Source organism: Eschrichtius robustus, chromosome 21 (genome assembly GCF_028021215.1).
Source record: "Eschrichtius robustus isolate mEscRob2 chromosome 21, mEscRob2.pri, whole genome shotgun sequence".
NCBI classification, from domain to species: Eukaryota; Metazoa; Chordata; class Mammalia; order Artiodactyla; family Eschrichtiidae; genus Eschrichtius; species Eschrichtius robustus.
Genome location: NC_090844.1, coordinates 16147291 through 16164206, shown reverse-complemented (window position 1 = coordinate 16164206; position 16916 = coordinate 16147291).

Sequence of the window (16916 nt, the reverse complement as noted above, 5' to 3'; positions counted from 1 at the left end):
TATAGTTTCACTAATTCAAAGGTTTTTGAGCAAAACAACAATGCGATTATAGCTTTGCCCCCAGAAAGCTATATTTGGCAGTTGCATAAAAAACTGGATTGAAGGAGGAGACTCTAGAGTCCAGAAAAGCCACATGAGAAAGAACACAGGCATGAACAAATATAAATGCTGTAAAAATGAAAAGAAGATGACAGGTGAAAGGAAAACTTATTCTATTGATACATAAGTGTTTCTCTAAGTCAGTCTCTCCCATAGAGTTCTGAGGGAAATCAGAAAGCAGCTGCCTTCAGATCGGTAATGTTTTCAAAGGTAACAACTCATTTTTTTGAAATTTGGGAACTGTCATAAATAAACTATCATTTATTTGCCTTCAATTTTTCAATTCTTCTAATTCTAGCAACTAGGATAAAAATCTTAAGGCAGGAAAGAGAGTGAAATTTATGATGCTAGTGTTAAGACTTGTAAGGTTGCCACCTTAACAGTTTTACCACTGCATTTAACTTGCATGATTTCCTAGAAATATCACTTGGGAATTTCAGATTTTTAAGCTCTCAAACATTAGATTATGTGCTCCCTGACTTAGGTGTACTTGATTTGTTATGTAAGTGTGACACATATACATTCTCTATTACTTGCCAAAAATTAAATATCAAGTTCTCATCCATGGTCAAATGGTGCGTCTGATCACATTTCTAGATTAGGGTTCCAAACATGTCTCTTTTTGAAGGCAAAAAAATTCAGTGTCCACATTAGGAAACAACTAAATGCTTGATGCATGAATGTCTTAGGTACCAGCATGACTAAACATTAGCACTAATTTTTAAATGGTGTGCTTAGAATAAAGAGGCCATTAATATAAAGCATGATAAGTGTTTAAACCATGTTCCATTAAGATAACTCAATAGTTTCATTTGAAGTGTGGTACGAAAGTCTGCAGAGTGGAACTTTTCTTATGACTAATCAGATGATTGTTTAGAATTCCTTGGTGCTTCCTGAGCACTATGGGACAAGGGGGGCTGGGGGTGGGGAATCAATTCATGTCTGTAATTCGCACTATCTTCTTTCAATTGACTTGCCCATGTAACTAAGTTGATTTGATTGGCCCCTGGGGAAGTGACACATCCCCCATTAACCACTGCCTTCTGATACAGACTGGCAGAGAATACCTGCTTGCTATAAACTTTCCTGAAAGATGAACACTGAGAAAATCAAGCAATCAATGAACTAAATCTGGGAAGCAAGAAGAAAGTACAAAATTGCCAGATATGCGTCTGCTCCTTCTTTAGGAAAATGAAAGAGAAAAAGACTCCAACAAACCAATCAACAAATCTCCAGCCTCATTTAGAGATGGCTATTTTCATCAGCTCCCTTTTATGTAGCACAGCATGGCTTCCAACCATTGTTTTCCTAGCTTCAGCAAGTAGATTGCTTTTTATAGAAATTAATTTCATCATTCTAAAGCAGTTCTGTGTCTGAGTTAAAGCTATACATAAACACATGGATTAACTTTGTAAAGTTTAATCATAGAAACTAGTAGCCCAATATGGAATCAGTTGTATTTGGCACTTCAGATGAGTGACGTCATGATTCCTGTAAGAGTATGGAAAGAAATGCGTCCTCATGATCACAGCCCCTAGAATTGTCTTCACTCTCTTTTACACTTTAAGGCCTTCTTTCCTGTGGCCCAGGAAAAAGAATGTTCCCTGTGCAGTTGAGAAGAATGTATATTTTGTTGTTGGGTGGAATGTTTTGTATGGGTCTGTTAGGTTCATTTGGTCTAAAGAGAGATTGTTAGGCAAAACAAGTCTTAGGAAATTCTAGAAGGTACAGAAACAACTTAAATATCCATCAACGGATGAATGGATAAAGAAAACGTAGTATATACATGGAATATTATTTAGCCTTAAAAAAGAAGAAAATCCTGCAATATTAGACAACATAGATGAATCTTGATGACATTATGCTAAGTGAAATAAGCCAGACAAGGAAGGACAAATACTGCATGATTTGATTGCTATGAGGTATCTAAAACTGTCAAACTCACAGAAGCAGATAGAAGAATAATGGTTGCCAGGAGTCAGGGAGAGGGAGACATGGGGAGTTGCTAATCAACTGGTATAAAGTTTCAGTAATGCAAGATGAATAAGTTCTAGAGATCTACTACAAGAGCCTAATGAGACCAGTTCTTTGGGTTTCTCTCAGCAGTCATGACCCTCCCTCCTGCCATATCGGCTCCAGGCATCCTGGAGAGATCACCTTCACTACAGTTATGTCTGTAGGTGCAAGCTGGTTGGAGAGCAAAGAAATTACAGACGTGAAACATATAAACATTCAATATTCTTGTATAAAAGTGATTCTAATTCTGAAACTGTCCATAAACGTACAAGGCAAGTATATAAGGCACAGCTCAGAGCAAACAAAGAAGCACGTCTCCTGCCAAAGTGTTCATGTACCACTTAGATCACCTACAGCTTCTTAGGAATCAGTATTAAATGGGGCAGCCTTCTGATCTGGGTGACTTATCTCACTGTTAATCAAATTTCTTTCTATATAAATCTATTCAACAAAGTTAATTTACAACTCAAATTTTGAATTATTTCTTAAATCCCCAATGTGTGTGTATTTAGCTTGTGTTTTAGTGGTTCAAGAAATTTACACAAATTTATTGAAATTCAGAATAGAAAATTAATTTAACATAAAAGGTAAAGTAACATAAAGTTAATCCACAGATTTTTTTAAACTATATCCAATTCTAATACAAGTCTTTGGTGTTTTTTTGTTTTTGTTTTTGTTTTCTGTTTTCTAATGGCCTAGTTCAAATTTACTAAAAGGAGGTTAAAGGATGCCATCCACAGCAGTATAGTCAAAAAGATGGCTAAAAATGTGTCAAAGCTGGGTAATAAATTATCCATTGTCAAGAATGTCTTGGAGGGAAGAAAATACATTTATGATAATATTTATGAGCTTTTATTAGAAATATACTTTAAATTCACAAAAGCTAAGCAAGCACACATGAGATGAGAAAGAAGGTACAGCCATAGTGTGTACAGACTTAGATTTTGATTCTACACAATTCTTCATCTAAAATACTGCAGCTGGAATTAGCCCTATTAAGATGCAACTGTCCTTTTCCATCCACATTTAATCAAATTTCCATAATAACTGTGTTAATGAAATGTAGCAAGAACAGAGATTTCACTTACAATAAAGGATGTCTGATTTAAGCATTCAACACTTTGCCTTTGATATATATTTCTGAAGGTTTTAAACAACTGTATAATCAAATTCTATTTTAATTTAAGTGCCTCTGTCAGTCTCCATGGTTCTATTCTAGAGCCAGCCCAAGATCTACCAGTTCCTTCAAAAGGAATAACTAATGGTGTAACTTTTCACTTTATATTAAAGTTAATGGACACACAGGCACATTACAGACATTCAATGTTTACTTCATATTCTTTTAAATGTAGACTTTGAGACAGTCTGCCCATTTCTAACTTCGTTCATCAGAAATATTTGGGAACCTATGCATTACCTTCTACTGCATTATTCAAGGAGCTTTGGGACAGTGACAACTACTTTTTGTCAAAACCAGTTACAGCCAGTCCACATGACCAAACTAAGTCAATACTAATGGGAGATATTAGCTTTTTGTCTTTAGATTCAACTTTAAATTCTCAAGACACTTCTTTATTTAACCTTGGACTCAGGAAAGAAGAGTCTGCAGACAGTGTCAAACCAATTTAATATGGTGGTTCTTTAACTACATTTCACCAAAAGGAGTTAAAAATCTGTTTTAGAATTTTATACACCCTGGTTATTACACATCATTGCTTTTATAGTTTTGTTGAATATTACTCTTTCTCATTAAATTGTGATAGATATATTTAAGATTTGGTAGTATTTTCTTCCTATAAAATTAACTATGAGCATCCATTAAAAATGGTTCACTGCAGAAGATTTGGCCTCATTTTCAGGTAACATTTTTGCTACATTTGCCTTCCATTTCATTTCAGAAATATATTTAACTCTACTAAACTGAGTTTATTTGCTTCTCCTTAATGAATCAATTGTAATTGTGTGGTTTTCGTAGTGCATAAGCATAGGTAGCTATTAACGTAAAGTACATATCCAACATACAATAAATACCCTACATTAAAAGTTTTTATTTTATTTTAATGAAGACTAACTATATATGTTAAGAATAATTTTGAAAAGAGAAGTCACAGAGGACCTTCAAGATGGCAGAGGAGTAAGACAGAGAGACCACTATCCTCCCCACAAATACATCAGAAATACATCTAAGTGTGGAACAACTCCTACAGAACACTTGCTGAACGTTGGCAGAAGACCTCAGACTTCCCAAAATCCGTGTGGCTGACAGGGTCTTGATGCTCTGGCTGGGTGTCAGGCCTGTGCCTCTGAGGGGGGAGAGCTGAGTTCAAGACACTGGTCCACCAGAGACGTCCCGGCTCCATGAAATATCAACCAGAGAAAGCTCTCCCAGAGATCTCCAGCTCCACTCAAAGACCAGCAAGTTACAGTGCTGGACACCCTATGCCAAACTAGCAACACAGGAACAAAACCCCACCCATTAGCAGAGAGGCTGCCTAAAATCATAATAAGGTCACAGGTACATGAAAACACACTACCAGATGCGGTCCTGCCCACCAGAAAGACAAGATCCACCCTCACACACCAGAACACAGGCACCAGTCCCCTCCAGCAAGAAGCCTCCACAACCCACTGAAGCAACTTTAGCCACTGGGAGCACACACCAAAAACAACGGGAACTATGAACCTGCAGCCTGTGAAAAGAAGACCCCAAACACAGTAAGTTAAGCAAAATGAGAAGACAGAGAAACACACAGCAGATGAAGGAGCAAGGTAAAAACCCACCAGAACAAACAAATGAAGAGAAAATAAGCAGTCTACCTGAAAAACAATTCAGAGTAATAATAGTAAACATGATCCAAAATCTTTGAAATAGAATGGAAAAAATACAAGAAACATTTACAAGGACCTAGAAGAACTAAAGAGCAAACAATGATGAACAACACAATAAATGAAATTAAAAATTCTCTACAAGGAATCAACAGCAGAATAACTGAGGCAGAAGAACGGATAAATGACCTGGAAGATAAAACAGTGGAAATAACTACTGCAGAGCAGAATAAAGAAAAAAAAAATTAAAAGAATTGAGGACAGTCACAGAGACCTCTGGGACAACATTAAACGCACCAACATTCAAATTATAGCAGTCCCAGAAGAAGAAGAGAAAAAGAAAGGGACTGAGAAAATATTTGAAGAGATTATAGTGGAAAACTTCCCTAATATGGGAAAGGAAATAGTGAATCAAGTCCAGGAAGCACAGAGAGTCCCATACAGGATAAATCCAAGGAGAAACACGCCAAGACACATAGTAATCAAACTACCAAAAATTAAATACAAAGAAAAAATATTAAAAGCAGCAAGGGAAAAACAACAAATAGCATACAAGGGAATCCCCATCAGGTTAACAGCTGATCATTCAGCAGAAGCTCTGCAAGCCAGAAGGGAGTGGCAGAAAATATTTAAAGTGATGAAAGGGAAAAACCTACAACCAAGATTACTCTACCCAGCAAGGATCTCATTAAGATTTGACAGAGAAATTAAAATCTTTACAGACAAGCAAAAGCTAAGGGAATTCAGCACCACCAAACCAGCTTTACAACAAATGCTAAAGGAACTTCTCTAGGCAACAAACAAAACAAGGAAAAGACCTACAATAACAAACCCAACACAATTAAGAAAATGGTAACAGGAACATACATATCGGTAACTACCTTAAATGTAAATGTATTTAATGTTCCAACCAAAACACACAGACTGGCTGAACGGATACAAAAACAACACCTGTATATATGCTGTCTACAAAAGACCCACTTCAGACCTAGGGACACATACAGACAGAAAGTGAGGGGATGGAAAAAGATATTCCATGCAAATGGAAATCAAAAGAAAGCTGGAATAGCAATTCGCATCTCAGACAAAACAAACTTTAAAATAAAGACTATTACAAGAAACAAAGAAGGACATTACATAATGATCAACAGATCAATCCAAGAAGATATAACAATTGTAAATATTTATGCACCCAACATAGGAGCACCTCAATACATAAGGCAAACGCTAACAGCCATAAAAGGGGAAACTGACAGTAACACAATGATAGTAGGGGACTTTAACACCCGACTGTCACCAATGGACAGATCATCCAAAGTGAAAATAAATAAGGAAACACAAGCTTTAAATGATACATTAAACAAGATGGACTTATATGATATTTATAGGAATTCCATCCAAAAACAACAGAATACACTTTCTTCCCAAGTGCACATGGAACATTCTCCAAGATAGATCATATCTTGGGTCACAAATCTAGCCTTGGTATATTTAATAAAATTGAAATCACCAAGTATCTTTTCCGACGACAACACTATGACACTAGATATCAATTACAAGAAAAAAAATCTGTAAAAATTACACACACATGGAGGCTAAACAATACACTACTTAAAAACCAAGAGATCACTTAAGAAATCAAAGAGGAAATCAAAAACTACCTAGAAACCAATGACAATGAACACACGACGACCCAAAACCTATGGGATTCAGCAAAAGCAGTTACAAGAGGGAAGTTTATAGCAATACAATCCTATCTCAAGAAACAAGAAACACCTCAAACAAACAATCTTACCTTACACCTAAAGAAATTAGAGAAAGAAAAACAAAAAAAGCCCAAAGTTAGAGGAAGGAAAGAAATCATAAAGCTCACATCTGAAATAAATGAAAAACAAATGAAGGAAATGATAGCAAACATCAGTAAAACTAAAAGCCGGTTCTTTGAGAAGATAAACAAAATGGATAAACCATTAGCCAGACTCATCAAGAAAAAGAGGGACAGGACTCAAATCAAAAGAATTAGAAATGAAAAGGAAGTAACAGCTGACACTGCAGGAATACAAAGGATCATGAGAGAGTACTACAAGCAACTATATGGCAATAAAAGGGACAACCTGGAAGAAATGGACAAATTCATAGAAAAGCACAACCTTGCAAGACTAAACCAAGAAGAAATAGAAAATATAAGCAGACCAATCACAAGGACTGAAATTGAGACTGTGATGAAAAGTCTTCCAACAAACAAAAGCCGAGGACCAGATGGATTCACAGGCGAATTCTATCAAAAATTTAGAGAAGAGCTAACACCTGTCCCTCTCAAACTCTTCCAAAATGTAGCAGAGTGAGGAACACTCCCAAACTCATTCTATGAGGCCACCATCACCCTGATACCAAAACTAGACAAAGATGTCACAAAGGAAGAAAACTACAGGCCAATATCACTGATGAACATAGATGCAAAAATCCTCAACAAAATACTAGCAAACAGAATCGAACAGCACATTAAAAGGATCATACACCATGATCAAGTGGGGTTTATCCCAGGAATGCAAGGATTCTGCAAATACGCAAATCAATCAATGTGAGAGAACATATTAACAAATTGAAGGAGAAAAACCATATGATCATCTCAATAGATGCAGAAAAAGCTTTTGACAAAATTCAACACCCATTTATGATAAAAACCCTCCAGAAAGTAGGCATAGAGGGAACCTACCACAACATAATAAGGACCATATATGACAAACCCAAAGCCAACATCATTCAATGGTGAAAAACTGAAACACTTTCCTCTAAGATCAGGAACAAGACAAGGTTGTCCACTCTCACCACTATTATTCAATATAGTTTTGGAAGTTTTAGCCACAGCAATCAGAGAAGAAAAAGAAATCAAAGGAATCCAAATCAGAAAAGAAGAAGTAAAGGTCGCACTGTTTGCAGATGGCATGATACTATACAGAGAATCCTAAAGATGCTACCAGAAAACTACTAGAGCTAATCAATGAATTTGGTAAAGTAGCAGGATACAAAATTAATGCACTGAAATCTCTTGCATTCCTACACACTAATGATGAAAAATCTGAATGAGAACTTAAGAAAACACTCCTATTTACCACTGCAACAAAAAGAATAAAACACCTAGAAATAAACCTACAAAAGGAGACAAAAGACCTGTATGAAGAAAACCATAAGACACTGATGAAAGAAATTAAACATGATGCAAACAGATGGAGAGATATACCATGTACTTGGATTGGAAGAATCAACATTGTGAAAATGACTATGCTACCCAAAGCAATCTACATATTCAATGCAATCCCTATCAAACTACCAATGGCATTTTTCACAGAAGTGGAACAAATAATTGCACAATTTGTATGGAAACACAAAAGACCCAAAATAGCCAAAGCAATCTTTCTTTTCTACTTTATTTTTTTATACAGCAGGTTCTTATTAGTTATCAATTTCATACATATTAGTGTATACATGTCAATCCCAATCTCCCAATTCATCACACCACCACCATTCCCCCACCACTTTCCCTTCCTGGTGTCCATACGTTTGTTCTCTTCATCTGTGTCTCTCTTCCTGCCCTGTAAACCAGTTCATCTGTACGATTTTTCTAGGTACCACACACATGCGTTAATATATGATAATTGTTTTTCTCGTTCTGACTTACTTCACTCTGTATGACAGTCTCTAGATCCATCCACGTCTCCACAAATGACCCAATTTTGTTCCTTTTTATGGCTGAGTAATATTCCATTGTATATACGTACCACATCTTCTTTATCCACTCATCTGTGAATGGGCATTCAGGTGTCTTCCATGACCTGACTATTGTAAATAGTGCTGCAACGAACATGGGGATGCATGTGTCTTTTTTAATTATGGTTTTCTCTGGGTATATGTGCAATACTGGGATTACTGGATCATATGGTAATTCTATTTTTAGTTTTTTAAGGAACCTCCATACTGTTCTCCATAGTGGCTGTATCAATTTACATTCCCACCAACAGTGCAAGAGGGTTCCCTTTTCTCCACACCCTCTCCAGCATTTACTGTTTGTAGATTTGCTGATGATGCCCATTCTAACTGGTGTGAGGTGGTACCTCATTGTAGTTTTCATTTGCATTTCTCTAATAATTAATGTTGCTGAGCAGCTTTTCATATGCTTCTTGGCAATCTGTATGTCTACTCTGGAGAAATGTCTCTCTAGGTCTTCAGCCCATTTTTGGATTGGGCTGTTTGTTTTTTTTAATATTGAGCTGCATAAGCTGCTTATATATTTTGGAGATTAATCCTTTTTCTGTTGATTCGTTTGCAAATACTTTCTCCCATTCTGAGGATTGTCTTTTCATCTTGCTTCTAGTTCCTTTGCTTTGAAAATCCGTTTAAGTTTCATTAGGTCCCATTTGTTTATTTTTGTTTTTACTTCCATTACTCTATGAGGTGGATCTAAAAAGATCTTGCTGTGATTTATGTCAAAGAGTGTTCTTCCTATATTTTCCTCTAGGAGTTTTATAGTGTCCAGTCTTACATTTAGGTCTCTAATCCATTTTGAGCTTATTTTTGTGTATGGTGTTAGGGAGTGTTCTGATTTCATTCTTTTACATGTAGCTGTCCAGTTTTCCCAGCACCACTTATTGAACAGACTGTCTTTTCTCCATTGTATATCCTTGCCTCCTTTGTCATAGATAGGTTGACCGTAGGTGCGTGGGTTTATCTCTGGGCTTTCTATCCTGTTCCATTGATCTATATTTCTGTTTTTGTGCCAGTACCATATTGTCTTGATTACTGTAGCTTTGTAGGATAGTCTGATGTCAGAGAGTCTGATTCCTCCAGCTCCGTTTTTTTCCCTCAAGACTGCTTTGGCTATTCGGGGTCTTTTGTGTCTCCATACAAATTTTAAGATTTTTTGTTCTAGTTCCGTAAAAAATGCCATTGGTAATTTGATAGGGATTGCGTTGAATATGTAGACTGCTTTGGGTAGTACAGTCATTTTCACAATATTGATTCTTCCAATCCAAGAACATGGTATATCTCTCCATCTGTTTGTATGATCTTTAATTTTTTTCATCAGTGTCTTACAGTTTTCTGCATACAGGGCTTTTGTCTCCCTAGGTAGGTTTATTCCTTGGTATTTTATTCTCTTCATTGCAATGAGAAATAGGAGTGTTTCTTTAATTTCTTTTTCAGATTTTTCATCATTAGTGTATAGGAATGCAAGAGATTTCTGTGCATTAAGTTTGTATCCTGCTACTTTACCAAATTCAGTGATTAGCTCTAGTAGTTTTCTGGTGGCATCGTTAGGATTCTTTATGTATAGTATCATGTCATGTGCAAACAGTGAAAGTTTTACTTCTTCTTTTCCAATTTGTATTCTTATTATTTCTTTTTCTTCTCTAACTGCCATGGCTAGGACTTCCAAAACTATGTTGAATAACACTGGCGACAGTGGACATCCTTGTCTTGTTCCTGATCTTAGAGGAAATGCTTTCAGTTTTTCACCATTGAGAATGATGTTTGCTATGGGTTTGTCGTATATGGCCTTTAGTATGTTGACGTAGGTTCCCTCTATGCCACTTTCTGGAGGGTTTTTATCATATATGGGTGTTGAATTTTGTCAAAAGCTTTTTCTGCATCTATTGAGATGATCATATGGTTTTTATTCTTCAATTTGCTAATATGGTGTATCATATCGATTGAGTTGCGTATATTGAAGAATCCTTGCATCCCTGGGATAAATCCCACTTGATCATGGTGTATGATCCTTTTAATATGATGTTGGATTCTGTTTGCTAGTATTTTGTTGAGGATTTTTGCATCTATATACATCAGTGATATTGGTCTATAATTTCTTTTTTGTAGTATCTTTGTCTGGTTTTGGTATCAGGGTGATGGTGGCCTCATAGAATGAGTTTGGGAGTGTTCCTTCCTCTGCAATTTTTTGGAAGAGTTTGAGAAGGATGGGTGTTAGCTCTTCTCTAAATGTTTGATAGAATTCACCTGTGAAGCCATCTGGTCCTGGACTTTTTTTGTTGGAAGATTTTTAATCACAGTTTCAATTTCATTACTTGTGATTGGTCTGTTTGTATTTTCTATTTCTTCCTGGTTCAGTCTTGGATGGTTATACCCTTCTAACAATTTGTCCATTTCTTCCAGGTTGTCCATTTTATTGGCATAGAGTTCCCTGTAGTAGTCTCTTAGGATGCTTTGTATTTCTGTGGTGTCTTTTGTAACTTCTCCTTTTTAATTTCTAATTTTATTGATTTGAGTCCTCTCCCTCTTTTTCTTGATGAGTCTGCCTAATGCTGTATCAATTTTCTTTATTTTCTCATAGAACCAGCTTTTAGTTTTATTAATCTTTGCTGTTGTTTTGTTTCTATTTCATTTATTTCTGCTCTGATCTTAACGACTTCTTTCCTTGTGCTAACTTTGGATTTTGTTTGTTCTTCTTTCTCTCGTTCCTTTAGGTGTAAGGTTAGATTGTTTATTTGAGATTTTTCTTTTTTTTTTTTTTAACATTTATTGCACACTTAATAAAGGCCAAGCATCATTCTAATTGTTCATGTGTGTTATCTCATTTAGGATCCTACAACTCTTTTTTTTTTTAATTAATTAATTAATTTTTTTATTTATTTATGGCTATGGTGGGTCTTCGTTTCTGTGCAAGGGCTTTCTCTAGTTGTGGCAAGTGGGGGCCACTCTTCATCGCGGTGCGCGGGCCTCTCATTATCGCAGCCTCTGTTGTTGCAGAGCACAGGCTCCAGACGCGCAGGCTCAGTAATTGTGGCTCACGGGCCCAGCTGCTCTGTGGCATGTGGGATCTTCCCAGACCAGGGCTCGAACCCATGTGCCCTGCATTGGCAGGCAGATTCTCAGCCACTGCGCCACCAGGGAAGCCCTGAGATTTTTCTTGTTTCTTGAGGTAGGCTTGTATTGTTATAAACTTCCCTCTTAGAACTGCTTTTGCTGAATCCCATAGGTTTTGGATCATCGTGTTTTCGTTGTCATTTGTCTCTAGGTATTTTTTAATTTCCCCTTTGACTTCTTCAGTGATCTCTTGGTTATTTAGTAACATATTGTTTAGCCTCCATGTGTTTGTGTTTTTTACATTTATTTCCCTGTAATTGATTTCTAACATCATAGCATTGTGGTCAGAAAAGATGCTTGATATGATTTCAATTTTCTTAAATTTACTGAAGGTTGATTTGTGACCCAAGATGTGATCTATCCTGGAGAATGTTCCATGTGCACTTCAGAAGAAAGTGTAATCTGCTGTTTTTGGATGGAATGTCCTATAAATATCAATTAAATCTATCTGGTCTATTGTGCCATTTAAAGCTTGTGTTTCCTTATTAATTTTCTATTTGGATGATCTGTCCATTGGTGTAAGTGAGGTGTTAAAGTCCCCCACTATTATTGTTACTGTCAATTTCCTCTTTTATAGCTGTTAGCAGTTATCCTATGCATTGAGGTGCTCCTATGTTGGGTGCATATATATTTATAATTGTTATATCTTCTTCTTGCATTGATCCCTTGATCATTATGTAGTGTCCTTCCTTGTCTCTTGTAACATTCTTTATTTTAAAGTCTATTTTATCTGATATGAGTATTGCTACTCCAGCTTTCTTTTGATTTCCATTAGCACGGAATATCTTTTTCCATCCCCTTACTTTCAGTCTGTATGTGTCCCTAGGTCTGAAGTGGGTCTCCTGTAGACAGCATAAATATGGGTCTTGTTTTTGTATCCATTCAGCGAGCCTGTGTCTTTTGGTTGGAGCATTTAATCCATTCACGTTTAAGGTAATTATCAATATGTATGTTCCTATTACCATTTTCTTAATTTTTATGAGTTTGTTTTTGTAGGTCCTTTTCTTCTCTTGTGTTTCCCTCTTAGAGAAGTCCCTTTAGCATTTGTTGTAGAGCTGATTTGGTGGTGCTGAATTCTCTTCGCTTTTGCTTGTCTGTAAAGCTTTTGATTTCTCCATCAAATCTGAATTAGATCCTTGCTGGGTAGAGTAATCTTGGTTGTAGGTTCTTCCCTTTCATCACTTTAAGTATATCATGCCACTCCCTTCTGGCTTGTAGAGTTTCTGCTGAGAAATCAGCTGTTAGCCTTATGGGAGTTCCCTTGTTTGTTATTTGTCATTTTTCCCTTGTTGCTTTCAATAATTTTTCTTTGTCTTTAATTTTTGTCAATTTGATTACTATGTGTCTCGGAGTGTTTCTCCTTGGGTTTATCCTGCCTGGGTTTATCTCTGCGTTTCCTGGACTTGGGTGGCTATTTCCTTTCCCATGTTAGGGAAGTTTTCAACTATAAGCTCTTCAAATATTTTCTCGGGTCGTTTCTCTCTTCTCCTTCTGGGACCCCTATAATGCGAATGTTGTTGCATTTAATGTTGTCCCAGTGGTCTCTTCGGCTGTCTTCATTTCTTTTCATTCTTTTTTCTTTATTCTTTTCCGCGGCAGTGAATTCCACCATTCTGTCTTCCAGGTCACTTATCCATTCTCCCTCAGTTATTCTGCTATTGATTTCTTCTAGTGTATTTTTCATTTCAGTTATTGTATTGTTCATCTCTGTTTGTTTATTCTTTAATTTTTCTCGGTGTTTGTTCTTTAATTCTTCTAGGTCTTTGTTAAACATGTCTTGCATCTTCTTGATCTTTGCCTCCATTCTTTTTCCAAGGTCTTGGGTCATCTTCACTATCATTATTCTGAATTCTTTTTCTGGAAGGTTGCCTATCTCCACTTCATTTAGTTGTTTTTCTGGGGTTCTATCTTGTTCCTTCATCTGGTACATAGCCCTCTGCCTTTTCATCTTGTCTATCTTTCTGTGAATGTGGTTTTTGTTCCAGAGGCTGCAGGATTGTAGTTCTTCTTGCTCTGCTGTCTGCCCTCTAGTGGATGAGGCTATCCTAGCCAAAGCAATCTTGAGAAAGAAAAATGGAGCTGGAAGAATCAGGCTCCTGGACTTCAGACTATACTACAAAGCTACAGTAATCAAGACAGTATGGTACTGGCACAAAAACGGAAATATAGATCAATGGAACAGCATAGAAAGCCCAGAGATAAACCCACACACATATGGTCACCTTTTTTTTGATAAAGGAGGCAAGAATATACAATGGAGAAAAGACAGCCTCCTCAATAAGTGGTGCTGGGAAAACCGGACAGCTACATGTAAAAGAATGAAATCAGAACACTCCCTAACATCATACACAAAAATAAAATCAAAATGGATTAAAGACCTAAATGTAAAGCCAGACACCATAAAACTCTTAAAGGAAAACATAGGCAGAACACTCTATGACGTAAATCACAGCAAGGTCCTTTTTGACCCACCTCCTAGAGAAATGGAAATAAAAACAAAAATAAACAAATGGGACCTAATGAAACTTAAATGCTTTTGCACAGCAAAGGAAACCATAAACAAGACGAAAAGACAACCCTCAGAATGGGAGAATATATTTGCAAATGAAGCAACTGACAAAGGATTAATCTCCAAAATTTACAAGCAGCTCATGCAGCTCAATATCAAAAAGACAAACAACCCAATCCAAAAATGGGCAGAAGACCTAAATAGACATTTCTCCAAAGAAGATATACAAACACATGCCAACAGATTGCCAACAAACACATGAAAGGATGCTCAACATCACTAATCGTTAGAGAAATGCAAATCAAAACTACAATGAGGTATCACCTCACACCAGTCAGAATGGCCATCATCAAAAAATCTAGAAACAATAAGTGCTGGAGAGGGTGTGGAGAAAAGGGAACCCTCTTGCACTGTTGGTGGGAATGTAAATGGATACAGCCACTATGGAGAACAGTATGGAGGTTCCTTAGAAAACTAAAAGTAGAACTACCATATGACCCAGCAATCCCACTACTGGGCATATACCCAGAGAAAACCATAATTCAAAAAGAGTCATGTAGCACAATGTTCACTGCAGCTTTATTTACAATAGCCAGGACATGGAAGCAACCTAAGTGTCCATCGACTGATGAATGGATAAAGGAGATGTGGCACATATATACAATGGAATATTACTCAGCCATAAAAAAAAACGAAATTGAGTTATTTGTAGTAAGGTGGATGGACCTAGAGTCTGTCATACAGAGTGAAGTAAGTCAGAAAAAGAAAAACAAATACCGTATGCTAACACATAAATATGGAATCTAGAAACAAAAAAAAATGGTTCTGAAGAACGTAGGGGCAGGACAGCAATAATGACGCCGACACAGAGAATGGACTTGAGGACACGGCGAGGGGGTAGGGTAAGCTGGGACGAAGTGAGAGAGCGACATAGACATATATACACTACCAAATGTAAAATAGATAGCTAGTGGGAAGCAGCTGCATAGCACAGGGAGATCAGCTCAGTGCTTTGTGACCACCTAGAGGGGTGGAATAGGGAAGGTGGGAGGGAGACTCAAGAGGGAAGGGATATGGGGATATATGTATACATATAGCTGACTCATTTTGTTATACAGCAGCAACTAACACACCATTGTAAAGCAATTATACTCCAATAAAGATGTCAAAATAATTAATTAATTTAAAAAAAAGAGAGAAGTCACATTCAAGGTATGAAAGAATATTCACAGTCCTGATAATTCTAGAATAACTGAATATCTGAATTTGACATTTTCCTCTTTCCCCAAATGGCACAACCAGATGACCCTTTTACTTTTCATGGTGCAAAAATCTAGCACAAAGTCAGCTACATTAGAAGACACTGCTATTTTCTGTAACCTTTCTGCAGTACTGCAAGTTCAAGAAAACAGATTGCCTACTCTCACTCAAGCATTAAAAAAAAAAAAAAAGCTATGAACATAAATTACAAAAGAATGAAAGTGGAGAGCTGTATTTTTCACAGGTATTACTAATTACATCCGCCCAGCCTTGTTTTTTGTAGTTCCTATAAGTTTTATCTCATTAGATTGTCTCCATCTCCTCTTTGGATCATCATGCCATGAAATAGTGATTACAACCAAGCTAAAGACATAGGTCTCCAGCAGGCTATCCAGACAACTTATTCAGGATAATAATAAACCATCAGTAAAAATATTTATTTTTATTTATTTTCATGTAATGTGGTCTTTCAGTTAGTTACAAAGTCACTGGGGTAAACATCCAGTGCACATTTCACTATTTTGCCCACAACTGTCAGAAATATGTCTGTCAGGTATGTGAAAAGATGCTCAACATCATTAATCATCAGGGAAGTGCAAACAAAACCACAATGAGATGTCACCTCACACTTGCTATAATGGCTATTATCAAGAAGACAAGAGATAACAAATGTTGGTGAGGACATGAAGAAAAGGGAACACGTGTGCACTGCTGATGGGGATATAAACTGATCCAACCACTATGGAAAATAATATGGAGGTTCCTCAAAAATTAAAAATAGATCTACCAGCAGTTTTACTTCTGGGTATATACCCAAAGGAGATGAAAACAGGATTTTGACGAGATAAAAATGCACACCCATGTTTATCACAGCATTATTCACAATAGCCAAAATATGGAAACAACCCAGATGCTCATCAACTGATGAATGGCTAAAAAAGATGTGGTACACAGTGGAATATTACCCAGCCATGAGAAAAGAGGATTTTCTGTCATTTTCAACAACATGGATGGACCCTGAGCACACTAAATGAGATAAGCCAGACAGAGAAAGACAAGAACAGTATGATATCACTTATCTGTGGAATCTAAAAAAATCAAACCTGTAAAAAACCAGAGTAAAATGGTGGTCATCAGGGGATGGTGGGGTGGTGAGGGGATAAGATTGATAGTGTTTAAGTGTACATACTAGTAATGAGTAGTAAATAAGCCATAGATGTCGAACTAATGCACATATGATGACTATAGACAATAAGAGTATACTGTAATTACATGGACAGATGAATGGATAAAGATGTGGTATATATGCACAATGGAATATTACTCAGTC